At 45.5% G+C, this 17895-nt stretch overlaps 1 protein-coding gene across 5 annotated transcripts in view; it reads right to left on the minus strand.

Moving 5' to 3' along the window:
* Positions 1-17895, minus strand: part of SPATA13 (spermatogenesis associated 13) — an 81869-nt gene that overhangs the window by 24967 nt on the left and 39007 nt on the right. The gene's annotated exons all lie outside the window — the stretch shown is intronic.

Below are 17895 nucleotides of genomic sequence, written 5' to 3' on the forward strand. Positions count from 1 at the left end.
GACCCCTCTTCCAATTTCTGTTCAGCTAAGCATGCATTCTCAATGTGGGTGAGGAGAATATGCCGAGGGACACATCTGGCTCCCTCAACTCCTATGAGAGCTAAAGGACATGTTGAAATTCATCTACCTTATTCTTCACAGCCCTGCCATCTGCCATCAGGGGAAGCCCCATACACATTAGATGGTTGGCCGATCCCAACGGCCAACAGGTTCGGCCAACGTTACTCTAATTTGTATAGCCAGCTTGAGACTGTCCAGACATGGGATAGCTTTAGGCCATATCCAGTTCACTATAGGGGGGTGCAGAGCTAGCTGTTGCACCAGGGTCATGGTGCCTGAAGGGGCCCAAAGAGCCCTTTGTTATACAAGAAGACACCAGTGATATAAAGGACACATGGGAGGTGGGGCCCTGCTAGAGATTTTGCATTGAGGCCTGTGAGTTTCGGCCAATTCCAAGAACACTACTTCCAGGCAGGAGATGTGGGGTCAGGTCCAAAACGGCACAGACTTCTCTTAATTATATCCCTTCTCCGTTAAGGGCAGACATGACCAGGGCAGCTATGGCTCACGTTTGAATATGGTCAGATCAGATTTTATTTTTCGTGCAGGAAATCAAATGCCAAATTCAGAGATACAACCACAACTCCCACTATTCAATATTCTGAATCGCACTCAGCTCAGCAAAACATGCATGTTAATGGTTATGGAGGAGGAGGGGGAGGGTGGCTCAGATACGTAAGGCTGGCTCACTATTCACCCCGGGGTCGAGCTGCCCCCTATACACATTATATATTCACCAGATCAGAAGACACGAGCCATTGACCTCACTCTAAGGCTACATGCACACGAACGTCGTTTGTTTCAGTGTCCGTTCTGTTTTTTTTTTTTCCAGATAGGATGCAGACCCTTTAATTTCAATGGGTCCGCAGAAAATGCGGACAGAACACCGTGTGCTGTCCGCATCAGTATGTCCGTTCCGTAGCCCCGCAAAAAATAATAATAATATAGAACATGTCCTATTCTTGTCCGTTTTAGGCATTGTTACAATGGATCAGCAAACGTGTTTTTTTTTTGCGGATACGCAATTTGCGGACCGCAAAACACATACGCTCGTGTGCATGTAGCCTAATGTGTATGATCGGGCCTCGAATAAGGTTTTATGGGGATTTAATTTTGGTTCAGTAGAACAAGGCTGCAATACAGACATGTGCGACCCAGACACGTGCCGAGTGAGGCGCAAAACCCCCAAAAAGTTGTGCCAAGTGTTCCAATATCTGCAGAAAACTGACTGAAACGCGTCATTGTCTACCCTGGTGCTTTCTTTCATGTGACTATAGAGGTGCCATCTGCAGCATCAGCCTCTCATTACCGCCTTGTGATACTGGAGGACCCCGCTCTTTCATGCCGCCAGTGATGACACATAGATGTGATGATCAAAGTCTGCGATAGACTAATACGTGCCCATTATGTCACAGAAATCCGGATCTGTGCACGCAGAAGTACCGAAAATGTGGGATATGATATTGTTTCATCAAGTTCTAAGATACAATGTAACAAATGAAACCGATACCGGTCTCCATGGGCGAGAAGGTCACTTTTTCACAGACACCATTTTAATACATAAAGTTGACTTTTTGATAAAAAATGGTCACTGACCCCCGGAGTACATAATAATAATGGGCGAGAAGGCTCCTGTTTTAGGGCGACATCATTAATTGCACCGTAAAAACATACAGAACGAAGCGATAAACGACTTTGTGCAACATCGCAGATAGCACGAGGATTACTATACTAAACAGAAAGTAACAGTCCATTAGAGAGAGCAGCGAGGATGATGGGGGTGAGCATCCTGCACAGGACGACTGCAGCCTCAGGTCTCATCACAGAGCGAGGAAAGTAGTCCTGTAATGGAGGAGGAGACTTGTACCTTTCCCGCCAGCCAAACCGTAGCTGGAGAGACACGCTGTCTAGTCCTGGGTGGCGACATAATCTACTGCCGGGTGAGGGCACCGACCTGTACTGCAAGTGACGGGTTATCATGACCAACCCAACCCCCATTACTAGCAACACTGAACTGCGATATGATCCTATTAAAGGGGTTGTCTCACTTCAATAAATGGCATTCATCATGTAGACAAAAGTGACAGTGACCGCTGCAGCCAATCACTGGCTGCAGCAGTGACCTGCTCCGCTTGCGACATAACAACGGGTCACATGTTGCCCCTGTTGATCTTAGGGCAGCAGGGAGTGAAAGAGCCGGCCTGGGAGCTTTAGACGCCAAAGCCAGTGGCGGGGACCAGTATGATCACCACTCTGGGAGGTCTGCATTAGTCTCGGGTGACCCCTTTAAGCCACTTCCAGAGGTGTCCTTCTCCCTATTGCGAACATACGCATCCTCGTCCGGGTGTGCACGTGTATGAGGGGGTCAGAAGGTATATACAGGGGCCGACACAAGGACGCAACTATAATTCATAGGGCCCCATAGCAAAATAAGATGGGACCCCCCCCCCCCTCCCCCACCACCACCTAGTACAGCAATAAGGATATGTAGGATAGCACCATACATCTGAAAACTCACATTATAGCAAAAAGCTGCCATATTGTTATTCCCACAAAAAAAGTACAAGGATTTTGCACCTGACAGGAGCTGCCCCCATAGCAAGTGCCATGGCTGCCACGACTATAGCTACGGCCCTGGTCCGACAGCTTTCTACGGATAGCACCAACTTTAGGCTTCTATTGGTTAGATACAGCCGTTTTGTCTGCTTCATCTCAACTTGGCCAAGAAGTAGTACATACATATGTAACCACAACCCCCAACTTCCCATTTCTTTCCGGTCATCCACCATAGACCTTTATGTATATTCCCTGTTGTCAGAGACCTGAGCGGTTTACACGCTGGGGGGCAATTATCTACTATAGCCTATTAACTCATTAGGGGGGTTAATGACATTTCTGAGGCATGAGGTGACAAATACCTCACTTTCCTGTAACATAATTAACTCCCAGTAATGGACGGGCCGCCTTAATCGGCCTCCAGTAGGGCCAATTGGTCTCTGCAGAAGTTTTAGAATCGCTCACCATTTCTTGTGCACCCCACGGACCCCTAGCAGCTGAAGCGTGCAGACTATTCTCCGCAGGAGCCACACGTGGCTGAGATGTCAGCTCTGAGGTGTGAAAAGCTTGCAGCCGCTAACGACGCCCTCACACTCAGAGGCGATGCTGTGAAAACCATTTGTCCCACTTCAGTTCCACCTGCGGAATCCGGTAACCATCAGCGGAGATATGTAATACACAGCGTGGCGGACCCCCGATTGTGGATTATACTATAATATACTGCACATGTGTCAGGATACAGGGCACTGCTCAGTCACCGATTTATTCATTTCTTTATGGGTATGAAATTATATCACAAACATCTCACACGTACTCCTCATCGTTTACTTTAAAAGGGGTTTTATAGATTTTTCTTCTAAAAAAACAAAACAAACAAATAGCTTTTTCCATTCAAAACAGCGCCACCCTTCTCCTCAGGTTTTTACTGGTATTGCAGTGGTCAAGTGTTCACTGGAATGAGCTGCAATACCAGAAACCGGCATTGATCAAGAGGGCGCTGTTTCGGGGAGAAAAAAAAAAAAAAAAGTAGGGTCTTTTTAAAATTCTGGACAATGGTCATTAAAGGACTCGCTGCTGTTAAGAGCACTTTAGTCACTTGCATAAACAACAGTTACTTAAAGAGGGTTTCTGGGACTTCAGTATTGATGACCTATAATCAGAATACGTTATCAATATCTGATTGGTGGGGGGGGGGGTGATTTCATTCCCGGCACCCCCAAGGATCAGCAGTTAGAAGGGGCCACAGTGCGTGGGCAGGTGCTTCAGCCTCTTCCTCGACCTGGGCTTTGTAGAGCTCAGTCCTATTCAAGTGAATGGGCCTGGGTTGCAATACCAAGCGCAGCCACTATACCATGTACAGCGCTGTACTTAGTATACTATGAAGAGGCTGCTGGTCCGAGCGCAACAGATCTTTGAAAGAGCTGATTGGTCGTGGTGCAAGGTCTCAGACCCCCATCGATCAGATATTGATGACCTATCCTAAGGATAAGGAATCAATATTTAATTCCTGTAAAACCCCTTTACTATAATATTATTAGAGAGCAATAATTACAGACAAAGGCTACTTTCACACTGGCGTTTTGGTTTCCGTTTGTGAGATCAGTTCAGCCCCAATGCATCCTGAATGTATAAGCATCCGTTCAGAATGCATCAGTTTGGCTCCGTTCCACCTCCATTCCGCTTGCAGCGTTTTGGAGTCCGCCTGGCGATGCGGAGCCAAACGGATCTGTCCTGACTTACAATGTAAGTCAATGGGGACGAATCCGTTTTCACTGACACAAATGGTGCAGTTGAAAACTGATCCGTCCCCCATTGACTTTCAATGTAAGTCAGGATGGATCCGTTTTGACTTAGACTTTTTAAAAAAAAAGAATAATGCAAACGGATCAGTTCTGAACGGATACAAGCGTTTGCATTATAGGTGCGGATCCATCTGTGCAGATACCAGACGGATCCGCACCTAACGCAGGTGTGAAAGTAGCCAAAGCCGCAAAGAATTTCATTCCCAGCACTTGTCCTGCCACCGATCCCGTCCTTGCAAGTCTATTGACAGACTACAGGCTGCAGTAAGCAGTAGCCTTTCGTTTTCCGAAGGGCTTGCAGGGACATTGTTGGAAGACTATGGTGTCTGTGTAACACCCCAGAGTTGTGTTACGAAACTCTTTTACCCCGCTACAACCTGTTAAGAGCAATTGCCTTGTCATCTCGTGATTTTCACATAATTTCCTCACATATGTGCATTCTAAGCCTTGTAAATGTACACTGCTCAAAAAAATAAAGGGAACACTTAAACAACACAATGTAACTCCAAGTCAATCACACTTCTGTGAAATCAAACTGTCCACTTAGGAAGCAACACTGAGTGACAATCAATTTCACATGCGGTTGTGCAAATGGGATAGACAACAGGTGGAAATTATAGGCAATTAGCAAGACACCCCCAATAAAGGAGTGGTTCTGCAGGTAGTGAACACAGACCACTTCTCAGTTCCAATGCTTCCTGGCTGATGTTTTGGTTACTTTTGAATGCTGGCGGTGCTTTCACTCTAGTGGTAGCATGAGACGGAGTCTACAACCCACACAAGTGGCTCAGGTAGTGCAGCTTATCCAGGATGGCACATCAATGCGAGCTGTGGCAAGAAGGTTTGCTGTGTCTGTCAGCGTAGTGTCCAGAGCATGGAGGCGCTACCAGGAGACAGGCCAGTACATCAGGAGAAGTGGAGGAGGCCCTGGGAGGGCAACAACCCAGCAGCAGGACCGCTAGCTCCGCCTTTCTGCAAGGAGGAACAGGAGGAGCACTGCCAGAGCCCTGCAAAATGACCTCCAGCAGGCCACAAATGTGCATGTGTCTGCTCAAATGGTCAGAAACAGACTCCATTAGGGTGATATGAGGGCCCGACGTCCACAGGTGGGGGTTGTGCTTACAGCCCAACACGTGCAGGACGTTTGGCATTTGCCAGAAAACACCAAGATTGGCAAATTCGCCACTGGCGCCCTGTGCTCTTCACAGATGAAAGCAGGTTCACACTGAGCACATGTGACAGACGTGACAGAGTCTGGAGACGCCGTGGAGAACGTTCTGCTGCCTGCAACATCCTCCAGCATGACCGGTTTGGCATTGGGTCAGTAATGGTGTGGGGTGGCATTTCTTTGGAGGGCCGCACAGCCCTCCATGTGCTCGCCAGAGGTAGCCTGACTGCCATTAGGTACCGAGATGAGATCCTCAGACCCTTGTGAGACCATATGCTGGTGCGGTTGGCCCTGGGTTCCTCCTAATGCAAGACAATGCTAGACCTCATGTGGCTGAAGTGTGTCAGCAGTTCCTGCAAGACGAAGGCATTGATGCTATGGACTGACCCGCCCATTGCCCAGACCTGAATCCAATTGAGCACATCTGGGACATCATGTCTCGCTCTATCCACCAACGTCACGTTGCACCACAGACTGTCCAGGAGTTGGCAGATGCTTTAGTCCAGGTCTGGGAGGAGATCCCTCAGGAGACCGTCTGCCACCTCATCAGGAGCATGCACAGGCGTTGTAGGGAGGTCATACAGGCACGTGGAGGCCACACACACTACTGAGCCTCATTTTGACTTGTTTTAAGGACATTACATCAAAGTTGGATCAGCCTGTAGTGTGTTTTTCCACTTTAATTTTGAGTGTGACTCCAAATCCAGACCTCCATGGGTTGAAGAATTTGATTTCCATTTTTTTATTTTTGTGTGATTTTGTTGTCAGCACATTCAACTATGTAAAGAACAAAGTATTTCAGAAGAATATTTAATTACAACAGTAAATTCCTCCACTGCATCAATTCATATTCATATTCCATTGGAAATAATAAAAAAAAAAAGAGAAAAAGATGGGTGGATCTCACCTCGTCTGGGCGGGGTCCGACTGTGGAGGATGGACAAGACCTATCCATCATCTTGTCCTAAGAATACGAGGCTAATACCACCTTGATTCTGATTGCCCTGGAATATACATATGAAGTCCCCTGATGATGTCCAGAAGTGACAGAAACATGGCATGTAGGGCGTTGTAGTTAGGGCTTGATAGGAATAAGACCCATACTGAGGGAAAGGCTCGGTGTGGGGTCGCCCCTGTCGGGGCGGGTGCTCCATTGTGGTAGGCAGGCTTGTTACGAGTCCCTATCCCCCTAGGCAGGCAGGAAAGCCACAATAGGGCCGTGCAGGATATAACATCGTGCCAACACCACACTAGCACCTGGTCACACAGGTCCAAGGTAAGACCATTGCCAGGACCATCCTCCACAGTCGGACCCCGCCCAGACGAGGTGAGATCCACCCATCTTTTTCTCTTTTTTTTTTTATTATTTCCAATGGAATATGAATATGAATTGATGCAGTGGAGGAATTTACTGTTGTAAGTGTTGTTTATGTCGTCTCTCACCCAGTGTGACATTTATTTTAATTGACCTAGTAAAGGTTACGTTTTATTGAATCCCAGTTTACAAATATTTTTCTGCATTATTTGGGTGTAATTATATGCCACTTACAGCAACTAGTAATAGTGGTATACATAAATTGTTTTATTGAATATTTAATTAATTCAGATCTAGGATGTATTATTTTTGTGTTCCCTTTATTTTGAGCAGTGTATATTGTTGTCAATCTCCATGTTCACCAGCAGGTGGCAGCAATGTGTTCGCAGACTAGGTCTACACTTTGTCGCGCGACATTTTGTTGCACTAATGTCGCGCGACAATTTTTATAATGTCAGTCTATGGTGTCGCACTGCAACATGCTGCGACGCAACAGTCGCAGAAAATCCATTCGAGATGGATTTTTCTGCGACTGTTGCGTCGCAGTCGCAGCTTGTTGCATGTTGCAGTGCGACACCATAGACTGCCATTATAAAAATTGTTGCGCGACATTGGTGCAACAAAATGTAGCGCTACAAATGTTGCAGTGTAGTTGTGCCCTAATTGTCGCGCGACAAATGACGCCGTGTAGACGTAGCCTTAGTGTCAGTTTAGTGTTTCTGAACTGGAATAGTTCATTCCAGTTCAGCTCCCCCCTCTGTGAGCAGAGTGGATTACTCCCATATCCTGCCTCATGGGGAGAGAAGGAAGTTGAGTTAGTGTGCCAGCCACCCCGGCTAGGGGAAGGCTGTGCGTGTAGGAGCTCCCAGATATAGGGATCCAAAGCCAGGATCTCATCTCGGCTGAGACATTGATCATCATCCCAAGCCTGAGTCCTTCAGCCTCAGCTGGAAGAAAGCAAGCAGACAACTCCAGAACTCCAGGAAGAAGCATACCCTGTGAAGCTGTGAGACAAAGTCCAGAGACCCAGGAGAAGCCATATTCCTCCTCAGCTAGTCAGTCCCCAATACAGCAGAAGATAGTCAGTGCAGAAGCCAAATTCCTGCCACATTACAGAGCTAACAAGCAGACGTCCTTTTCCTGCAAAAGCTCCAGGCACAAGATAGAGCAGATATATTCCTGCCACACATTGCCAATACCTGCTGGGACCAAAGACTAATGCTGTATCTTGCTTGGATGAAAGCCACTACCAGTAAAGACAAGTTTGAACTTTACCCAAGGTCTGGATCTCAATTACCGCTGCAAATCCCTCTATTACTCCTGCTAGCACAACACTCATTTTATTGCAAGTGAGCCAGGATCCAGGAGTCCAGCCGTGCCCAGGTAGGAGACACCATTGACACCATTACCACTACCACACAGAGAGATTACACCACTCTGGCATTCCTAACCTGGTACGTGAGTTACAACACCTTAAAGGGCCCTGTGACAGTACCCTGCGCATGCTGCAAATGGCGTCACAAACAAAACTATAAACTATCAACTACACCTGACCCAGCCATTGCATAATTGGGTGTCAGAGTGCATACCCCGGTCCAGCTCACCGCAGCTGTAGGAAAAAAAAAAAGTTAAAGGGGTTGTCCACTTTCTGGCTACTGATGATCAATGTATATATAAGATGACTATAAAGGCACTTACTAATATAGACTTTGTTGATATTTTGTGTCATTTTCTATATTCCATAAGCTATGCCCTCTTGTCGGTCAAGTCTTTCGCGCTGTCCACACAGAGGTCCTGTCCATAAGGTGGCCGCTAATGGAGGGTCATGTGACCAGAGACTTCACTCAGTCTCCTCCGGTCAAACTGTTCAGTGCAGGAGCAGCGTGTTCGAAAAGAGGAGGTAAAGTGATGTCTGGTCACATGACCCTCCGTTAGCAGCCATCTTATGGACAGGACCTCTACGTGGACAGCACAAAAAGACTTGGCCAAGAAGGAGGCATGGCTTCAGAATTTTTTTAAATGGCACAGAATATCAATGGTTATATTAATAAGTATCATATAATCATCTTAGGTACACATTGGTCAACAATTGCCAGAAAGTGGCCAACCCCCTTTAAATCAGACTACTAGGGAATTGTTATATAAGCAATTTCCTCATATAGTCATTAAGAGATAGAGCAAGGTTGGGGAAACCGTAGTGAAACGCAACTATACTGCCCCTTCTTGGGGTAATTGATAGGTATTGATTCTTCCCGCGTTCCTGAGCGCTCCACGATTTCCATATACAGTACACGCACCTCTTCAGATTTCCGATAACACATCAGTGAAAGAGTTAAAAGTGTACAGACCCCCACCCCCCCAACCGTACCAGAGCGTGGAAATAAAATCCTGAATTAGCGCAGAAATGGATCCTTCCCTCCCAGTAAAGCTCGCTGCAGTCACCCAGAGCACAAATCCTAATCCGCAGACTGCGGCACATCACATCCCAAATAAATCCCCTCTCATCTACTACTTCCCAAAACGAAGACAGATGCCAACAGCCGCACACCTACCCATGTGAAGACTTTCCAGACTCCAGAAGCGTGTCATTTCTCCTCTGGCCACCATGATTTTAATGAAAAAGAAGAAGAAGAAAAAATAAATAAATATATAAAAAAATAAATAAATGAGGCTCGGCTTTTACTAAAGCAAATCCGGCAGCTACGTGAAAAAAGGAGAGAGAGAGAGATGCTGTGTCAACAGGAGAGGCTGCGGCTGTGCGCCGGCTGTGGAAAGAGCTTGTTCACTGCCTCCATCCTCCACGCCTGCAGCTCAGGCCAGACGCTAGGAGGGGACTGACAGATCCACATTATGTGGCTGCTTCAATGACGACACCGCGGGGTACCCTGGAGGGAGGAAGCAAAAACATCAATACGGATGCAGTCTGCCAGCCGGCTCTGCTGCCAACCAGACAAACATCAGGAGCCAGAGAACAACTCCCAGCAACATCCACCTCTACTTCAAGAAAGGGTTTAAAGTTTCATTAGGATTAAAAAGGGTTTTTTCAGGATTTAAAAGGGAGGTTCCCTAATTCCCTGTGTAGTAAAAATTCTGCAGCACCTATTCTTCTACTTCTATGCTGTGCCATCCCTCTATTATACCAACTAGAAGAAGTTTACAAATGATGGGTGCTCCCAGTTGGGGGTTGTTCCCCTGGACCCCCCCCCCCCCCACCCCCCAGCTGGTAACGGAGTTCGGGGATTCATTTATAAACAAGTAGGAATAATAGAGGACCCGTCACCTCTCTTTCAGTAACTACCTGCATTCCTCATGATAAGCATCTACTCCTGAATGAGGTTTCATTCCTTTATTATTCCTGCTAGAAGTTTACGAATCAATTACTAGCCGCTCGCAGTTAGGTTCCAGATAAGCGTTACCATTTTGGGGCGTGTCCCCGCACAGTCTGCGACTGGCAGCACTGATTAGATAGTGTCAGACTGTGCTGGGACGCGCCCCAAAATGGTAACACTTATTGGGAACTTCACTGCAAACTGCTACTAACTCATTTATAACTTCTAGCAGGAATAATAAAGGAATTGCACAACATAGAGACCTGAGAATAGATGCTCCAAATTGTTACTAAAAGGGGAATGCAAGTAGTTACTAAAACAGACATGTCAGGAGGGGACAGCCCCTTTTTAAAGGACACGCCACTTTCTGCATTTGGCAAGTGGGCAACTGAAGAACAAGTTTGTGTTTTGCTCAAAGTCTGTAAAAAAAATAAAAATTGGTGTCTGTTGTAAGCTGCACCGACAGGATGGAAGTGGTCACAGTTTCCATGTTTCTGCGTCTGAGGCAAGCTGTGGGCATAGAGATCAATATAGGTATGTAGCGTATAGTTGCCTATATGGATGTAGACTCGAAAAACTGTGCACCCATCCCCCAAATAGTTCCTGGTTCCCATTCATTTAGATGACCCGCTACTTGCAGAATTGTCCCTCTCTATCCTCCAGTTTCACCGAATTGGGCAGCAAAGTCTCAATTTAGTTCAGATTCTTAAAGCAAATCCATGTGGCATCACTTTTACCATTTCCTTCAAGTAGGACAAACAGAGACCGGCTTGGACTTGAAGTCCAGTACCCAGGAAATAGGTATTTGCAAATAGTTTTGTTCTGTAATGTACCCAACATATCTTTGTATGGATTAGTTGGGGTTAAAGGGGTTGTCTGATAATGGACAATGGGGGCATATCGCTAGGATATGCCCCCATTGTCTTATAGGTGTGGGTCCCACCGCTGTGACCCGCACCTATATCGAGCCACGCAAGTGAAGGAGGGCGCACTGCGCATGCACAGCCGCCCTCTATTCATTTTCTATGGGGCCAGTGAAAATAGCCGTGCGCTGGCTCGGCTATTTCCGTCCGCCCCATAGAAATGAATGGGAGCGCGGGTGGCGCATGCGCGGTACGCTCCCATTCACTTCTATGGGGAGTCGGCTTGGTGGTGGCCGGACTGGAGTCCTCCAGCCACCACCTTGCAGGGCTCCGTTCTCGATATAGGTGCGGGTCCCTATCCTAGCGATATGCCCCCATTGTCCATGATGAGACAACCCCTTTAATGATCCTGACTTAGCTCCTGCAGGAAGTTAGCTGTGGCTTAGGTCTGCCCCTAGCTTGGTCAGTCTAGAGTTGTAGTGTGTTCGAAGAAGAAGTGAGAGAAAAGTTCCACACCGGCCAGGACTGGACCAAAAGTTACAATCACCTTCTCTGAGGATTATCCATTGAGAGAAAGACCTCACCATGCAGTACTCCAGAAATAGAAAGAAAGGACCAAGAAGGTCAAGAATCTGCAAGAATAAGCATTGTAGTCAGCCAGGAAGTGCAGCAAGACCCTGAGCAGCCGATGCAGAGGATGGGAGTGGTAGTGGCCCTCATAAGATGTTGTGTCACAATGTACTCCCTCAGGCTGTTGCTCCCTGGGGATCGGTGCAGTGGAAAGGTAGTTTGAAGAATGAGGCCAGAAATGACCGCATAACAGTCTCCTTTTACTAAATGCAAAGTATAATTTCAGGTACATTCAACAGCAGTGGATTCAAAGTGCAGTTTCTGGTGCCAGTAAGGAACATGGAGGCAGGTTGGGTGGCTGCAACTTAGCACTTGTGGGTGTAGACGTCCACTCTCAGGTCTAGACTTGAATAGTAAGTGGCCTAGAAGTAGCCTTGGGTGATAGGTGTCTGACCAGTAGGTCCCTCACCTTACAGCAGTGTCAGTAATGCAGTTTTTAACTGTTCACTCTACTGTCTTGTCTCTCAATTGCTTTCTTCTCTCTGGAGAATCCTATATTGTTCTCTGGAGCAGGAGCTCTGCAGTGTGCTTCCTCTCCTCTCTGTCTACACTGGCAGGCAGCAGGACCAGCCCACTCCTACCAAGAGGGGAGGAACAACGGGGTTAACCCTGTTCCTGTCAACCTTTGCCAATCATACCTCCTCTTACTGGTACACCCGGCTAGAACAATAAAACTACATTACATAATTATATACAATTGCAGATCCCCACATGCATGAAACCCATCATAGGCGCCCCAACAACAGGGTGTGTCCGACGGGAGAAAGAGTTCACCCTCCTAACACCGCCCTGGCCCTAGGGAGCAATAGTGTGAGGATTGCCACTACTACTCCCATCCTCTGCTCCTCCTGGGCTTGCGGTAGAAGCCCACACCTTGCAGATTATTTGCCTTTTTCTCCACACAGATTTTCATGAAAAAAATGCAAGGTAATAAAGTACTGGCAAAGTGAAGGTCATATGTCATGTACACTTTGCTTGTTTTATACGTGTGGAAATTGACCTGCCGCCTGGATTTTAAAATCCGCAGCATGTTAGTTGTTTGTGCCATTCCGCACTTTATATATAGGAGTTCCCCCATAGACTCCAATGGGACTGTTAAACAGAAAATCTGCGATATATAGTGAGAATTTAGGTGAGGTTTTCATGCAGATTTTCTGTATAAAAATCCACTTCATGTGCAGCTTCCCCTTGGGCCCATTCTCACGGTGAAATTTGCCGGCAGAGTTTTGACACGGACACCACTCCAAAGTTCTGTCGGGGCCGCCGGTGTCCGACTCCCATTGTTTTCAATCGGAGGCATCGCTGCAGTTCACAGCCTGCGGTTTAAAGCCCCAACCGCACCAAAAAGCTGCGGCAGGTGTCTACTTGTGTTTAAAGGGAATGTGTCATCAGAAAAATTCCTATTGCTCTATTGTCTAAAAATCACATTTTTATGTTTAACATATTTTAAAAAATCACGTTATCTTTAATTTTACATGTGAATATCTATAGCTAAACAAAACCCATAAAATCCTGCACTTTTCGCACTAGTCACTAAACCTAATAATGGGCGCCACTTCTCCGTCTGTACAGATCAATGTACTGCAGGCAATCCTGCCTGTAATGATATCACCTCTGTGTATAGATAAGACAGGATCCACCATTCACAATAGGTGATTGTCAGAGCTCATCTCTTCTTTCCTTGTACAATGACCTCTGCACAGATCACAGAGCGGCCTAGAAAACTCTCCCATAGAAGTCATTGAGGTCCCCACCAGACCATTGTGTCTAACTGGTTTTCACTGGCAGCTAATATTTTTGGTAACACATTTCCTTTAAGCTCCAATCAGTCACAGAAACCTATTGACTTTGATTGAGAAATGAGATACTGTGGGTCCTACCTGCAGAACAATTGCACCATGTGGTTGTACCCTAACTGTAAAGAATCCTTTCCTGTACGGAGGTCTCCACATGCAAAGAATGTCCCCTGGTCCTTTGTAAAGTCCTTGGAAGTAATAAATCATGAGACGGCACATGCATTTATACATATACGCAAGATCACTTCAAAGATGTCTTTTTTACAAGTTGAGTTGAATTAGTCCGATTTTTGAAGCCTCTCATTTACGAGACCTCCCATCCCATTTAATAATCTGGTCGCCCATCTCTGAACCCTTTCTAGTTCTCTTAGATCCTTCATAGCCTAAAGCGGACTCCCATATTCAAGATGTGGCCTAAAGCTTGTCATACACAATTTTATGTTGGGCATATCCGAGGATTTTGGCAAGACTGGTTGACAATCTAATGTGTATGGCATCCTCAAAATGTTGGGGAGAAAAGTATTGGGCATGTTGGATTTCAATGGCCCGATCCTTTCGCTCTTCGGGAAGTAGGCTGCTGCCAGAGATGTCTTGCAGAAGCTTTCTCCCCACTACGATCTAGCCAAGCAGAACGTGCATAAGTATGGGAGGATCAGGAGAGATAGCTGCTGGTTGTCACAAGTGTAGGGCCAGCTTTATGAGTGCTATATAGAAAGGGGCGATATTGCATTGGGTCTACAGGTTTTTACCTCTTTTTATACACCTGTAACACCCCAGAGTTGTGTTTCTACACGACTCTACCCCGCTACGATCTTCTAAGAGCCTTTACATTGTCATCTGATGTAATTTATATTATGTCTTCACAAATGTGCATACAAAACCATGTTAAATACAATAGTTCCTGTAATTTTCCATGTTCACCAGCAGGTGGCAGCAATGCATTGGCCAGGTACTAGTCCTAGTTTAGTATATCTAGGCTGGAATGGGTTATTCCAGCTTAGCTCCCCCTCTGTGGAGGTGTGGACTGTTCCCACATCCTGCAGCATGGGTGGAGAAGGAAGTTAGAGCGAGTGTAGCCCACCCCCTGCTAGGGGTAGGGTGTGTGTGTGTGTTTAAGGAGATCCCATGCATAGGAAAGACAGCAAGGATCTGGTCTTGGCTGAGACTTGATCACATTCCCAGTCTGAGAACCTGCAGCCTCAGCTGGATGAAAGAAAGCAGAAAACTACAACCTCCAGAGTTCCAGGAAGAAAACACCCCCTGAGAATCCATCTGTGAGTTAAGTCCAGAGACCTAGGAGAAGCCATATCCTCCTCAGCTAGTCTGTGCCCATACAGCAGAGTGACAGAAAAGCGCAGAAGATTAATTCCTGCCACAGTTACAGAGCTACCAAGCAGACGCCCTATCCTGCAAGCTCACATTTAACCCCTTAAGGACCGGGCTCATTTTCACCTTAAGGACCAGGCTCATTTTCACCTTAAGGACCAGGCCATTTTTTGCAAATCTGACCAGTGTCACTTTAAGTGCTCATAACTTTAAAACGCTTTGACTTACCCAGGCCGTTCTGAGATTGTTTTTTCGTCACATATTGTACTTCATGACACTGCTAAAATTGGGTCAAAAAAGTAAATTTTTTTGCATAAAAAAATACAATTTTTACCGTAAATTTTGAAAAATTAGCAAATTTCAAATTTTCAGTTTCTCTACCTCTGTAATACATAGTAATACCCCCAAAAATTGTGATGACTTTACATTCCCCATATGTCTACTTCATGCTTGAATTGTTTTGGGAATGATATTTTATTTTTTGGGGATGTTACAAGGCTTAGAAGTTTAGAAGCAAATTTTGAAATTTTCAGAAATCTTCAAAATCCCACTTTTTATGGACCAGTTCAGGTTTGAAGTCATATTGTGAGGCTTAGATAATAGAAACCTCCCAAAAAAACCTCCCCATTCTAGAAACTACACCCCTCAAGGTATTCAAAACTGTTTTTTCAAACTTTGTTAACCCTTTAGGTGTTCCACAAGAGTTAATGGCAGATGGAGAAACAATTTTGAAATTTATATTTTTTGGAAAATTTTCCAATATAATCAATTTTTTCCAGGAGTAAAACAAGGGTTAACTGCCAAACAACACTCAAAATGGGTTGCCCTGATTCTGTAGTTTGCAAAAACACCCCATATGTGGTCGTAAACTACTGTTTGGCCGAACGGTAGCACATAGAAGGAGGGGAACACCATATGGGTTTTGGAAGGCAGATTTGGCAGGACTGGTTTTGTTTATACCATGTCCCATTTGAAGCCCCCTGTTGCACCCCTAGAATAGAAATTTCAAAAAAGTGACTCCATCTAAGAAAGTACACCCCTCAAGGTATTCAAAACTGGGTTTACAAACTTTGTTAACCCTTTAGGTGTTCCACAAGAGTTAATGGCAGATGGAGAAACAATTTTGAAATTTCTATTTTTTGGAAAATTTTCCAATATAATCAATTTTTTCCAGGAGTAAAACAAGGGTTAACTGCCAAACAACACTCAAAATGGGTTGCCCTGATTCTGTAGTTTTCATAAACACCCCATATGTGGTTGTAAACTACTGTTTGGCCGAACGGTAGCACATAGAAGGAGGGGAACACCATATGGGTTTTGGAAGGCAGATTTGGCAGGACTGGTTTTGTTTATACCATGTCCCATTTGAAGCCCCCTGTTGCACCCCTAGAATAGAAATTTCAAAAAAGTGACTCCATCTAAGAAAGTACACCCCTCAAGGTATTCAAAACTGGGTTTACAAACTTTGTTAACCCTTTAGGTGTTCCACAAGAGTTAATGGCAGATGGAGAAACAATTTTGAAATTTCTATTTTTTGGAAAATTTTCCAATATAATCAATTTTTTCCAGGAGTAAAACAAGGGTTAACTGCCAAACAACACTCAAAATGGGTTGCCCTGATTCTGTAGTTTGCAAAAACACCCCATATGTGGTCGTAAACTACTATTTGGCTAAACGGCAGGACATAGAAGAAGGGGAACGTCATTTTTGGAAGGCAGATTTTGCTGGACTGGTTTATTGACACCATGTACCCTTTCAAGCCCCCTGATGCACCCCTAGAGTAGAAACTCCATAAAAGTGACCCCATCTAGGAAACTACGGGATAAGGTGGTTGTTGTTTTGGGACTATTTTTGGGGTAAATTTGATTTTTGGTTGCTCTATATTAGTCTTTTTTGAGGCAATGTAACAAAAAAATGTAATTCTAAAATTGTTTCTACATTCACTATTTGGTTTTGTGGAACACCTAAAGGGTTAACATAGTTTGTAAAGTAACTTTTGAATACCTTGAGGGGTGTAGTTTCTTAGATGGGGTCACTTTTTTGGAGTTTCTAGTCTAGGCTACATCAGGGGGGGCTTCTAATGGGACATGGTGTCAAAAAAAAAACTGTCCATCAAAATCTGCCTTCCAGAAACCATATGGAGTTCCCTTCGTTCTATGCCCTGCCGTGCGGCTATATAACCATTTACGACCACATATGGGGTGTTTCTGCAAACTACAGAATCGGGGCAATAAATATTTAGTTTTGTTTGGCTGTTAACCCTTGCTTTATTACCGGCAAAATGGATTCAAATTGAAATTTTGCCCAAAAATTGGTGTTTTGGCACAGTTTTTATTTTATATTTTTAACACCGTTCATCCGAGGCGTTTGGTCAAAAGTTATTTTTATAGCGACGACTTTTACGCACGCGACGATGCCCAATATGTATGGCTCTCAGACTTTGGAGACACTAAGCAGGCATCCTAAAACTGCGGCCCTCCAGATATTGTAAAACTACAATTCCCACCATGCCCTGCTGATGGCTGTAGGTTGTCTGGGCATGCTGGGAGTTATAGTTTTACAACATCTGGAGGGCCGCAGTTTGAGGATGCCTGCTCTAAAACTAATATTTTGGGGAAAGAAAAATTGTTTCCGTGTCTCCAAAGTCTGAGAGCCATAGTGTTTTATGTTCTCTAGTGGACTGTTGAGGATTATAAAAATTTAGTACTCCATGGAAGTGTGATACTCCCTGAAGCAATTGATAATGCAGAGGCCCGGATGATCGGGGCAAGTGTCACATTGAGTAGTGGTGTCCTTCCGTATCCCCCTCTTGTGACACACTCTGCACTTTTTTTGGGTTCGTCCCTTCTTTCCAGTATGGGGGACCACACCTGGAAAGTGTTGGCCAGGGACGATCCGGGCGCCTCCAATTCCCGAGGTACTCCGGCCTGCTCTTTCCCGGTCCGAAAAGATCAGGTCTTTGAGGACTGCCTCATAGAACTGGAGGAATGTCCCTGTGCTGCCAGCGCTTCGGGATAGTACAAAAGAGTTGTACATGGCAACCTGTACCA

Source organism: Bufo bufo, chromosome 3 (assembly GCF_905171765.1).
Source record: "Bufo bufo chromosome 3, aBufBuf1.1, whole genome shotgun sequence".
Lineage (NCBI taxonomy): Eukaryota > Metazoa > Chordata > Amphibia > Anura > Bufonidae > Bufo > Bufo bufo.